At 41.4% G+C, this 1,724-nt stretch overlaps 1 long non-coding RNA gene across 1 annotated transcript; it reads left to right on the top strand.

The window, feature by feature from the left end:
* Positions 1–392: 392 nt before the first annotated feature.
* On the top strand, positions 393–1,255 carry LOC115158989 (uncharacterized). The gene is made up of 2 exons (XR_003868800.1): positions 393–555; positions 1,062–1,255. It is a non-coding gene; the product is annotated as an uncharacterized LOC115158989 (long non-coding RNA).
* Positions 1,256–1,724: the final 469 nt, after the last annotated feature.

Below are 1,724 nucleotides of genomic sequence, written 5' to 3' on the forward strand. Positions count from 1 at the left end.
GCTGTTTATCGTTGCCTCTGATTGGGGATCATATTTAGGTAGTTATTTCCCCACCTGTGTTTTGTGGGATATTGATTGATTGTTAGTGTGTTTGGGCACTACGTCCGCACGGTCTTTGTAAGTGTTGTTATTTTGTTTTGTTAGTTTCACTTAAATAAATATGTGGAACTATACTCACGCTGCGCCTTGGTCCGCTCATTTCCAAGAACGTGACAGAGGGCTAGCAGGCAGTTCGTTTTGATATATTTAGTTAGTGTATTTTAGTCAGTCTGTGTGTGTATAACTTCCTCTTTCTCTGAATGTGTATGCGTGCATGCGCCTGTGTGTGCATGTGTGTGTGAAGGCTTATTCTACAAGATTGAAGCGGGAGACAAATCCAGCTATTGCCTCCTCCTTGTCAGGCCTCTCACACTGGGCAGACAGGGGTCCTAGGATGGACAGCTCGCGCAGCTTCCCCACAGACGGTGTTGGGTCAAAGGGTGACCTCGTTGAAGAGGAGATCCAGGAGCCCGTCTACGTTTCTTTTATTTTTTTATTTCACCTTTATTTAACCAGGTAGGCAAGTTGAGAACAAGTTCTCATTTACAATTGCGACCTGGCCAAGATAAAGCAAAGCAGTTCGACAACATACAAAAACACAGAGTTACACATAGAGTAAAACAACATACAATCAATGATACAGTAGAAAAATAAGACTATATACAATGTGAGCAAATGATGTGAGATAAGGGAGGTAAAGGCAAAAAAGGCCATGGTGGCAGAGTAAATACAGTATAGCAAGACTGTAATTATTTTGAAAAGGGTAATATTTGTTAAATAGGTATTGAATTCAATTTCCTTTTATTTCCTGTTAAAAGTTATGATGCTACCAATTAGTTGATGTAGTGATCGACTCATTCTACAATGTGTTTTCTTGTGTTTTTGAAATATGCAATATTTGGTTATGCACTTTTTAGTGAAACTTTTCAATGTTTGTAATTTTTGTGTGCCTGAAATGCTCAATTGATGCAGATTTGAAATGAATAACTATGACTTATAGTATGTTGGGTCTGTCTTCACAGGCTTCACAGCATATCCCCCCTTATTTGGCTTCACAGCATGATATAAACCCTGGATTGCCGATGCTATGCATTTGCCAATGAGAGGCTTTGAAGACACTCAGCCGTAAGCAACACCCTCTGCAAGGATCAAGGAGCAGTGTCTCTTGGTTAACTTGAATAAAATAAAATAAATAAAGATCTTTAGTTGTCACATACAAACCTGTAGGTCTATGAGTGGAAAAGGCTTGTAAAATGTTCCTCCTCCTCCGCCCCTCGGGGTGAGTTAACATAATCGGTTGTTAGGGGGAACTACCTCTTCTGTCCTGAATCAACAGCCTACGACTTCGCCGCAAGCCATGGGAATACCAAACGCTGATCATTGCTATGGGAAGCATCAGCGTCTATCGCCCTAGCAACGCAAACAAACGTCCACCGGTCTCTGTTTCACTCCGGGCAAGCTGCCTAGAGGATGCAGGTAATACTGTAGCTCTTAAAAACAGGAGCCAGTGCAGGCCAGGGGTAAGATGACTGAAACTTTATGGACCTTTAATGCAATAGAATGTGCAGTATCACATGGTCACAAATTAAGTGTCTACTTACTGCATTATAGCCAAACATAAACTGCACTGTAGGACGCCTGTTGCTGTCTATGCAGACAAAGACCACCTTCCATATACGTTAACA

The sequence above is a fragment of the Salmo trutta genome, chromosome 22 (assembly GCF_901001165.1).
Source record: "Salmo trutta chromosome 22, fSalTru1.1, whole genome shotgun sequence".
In the NCBI taxonomy this organism is placed as follows: Eukaryota; Metazoa; Chordata; class Actinopteri; order Salmoniformes; family Salmonidae; genus Salmo; species Salmo trutta.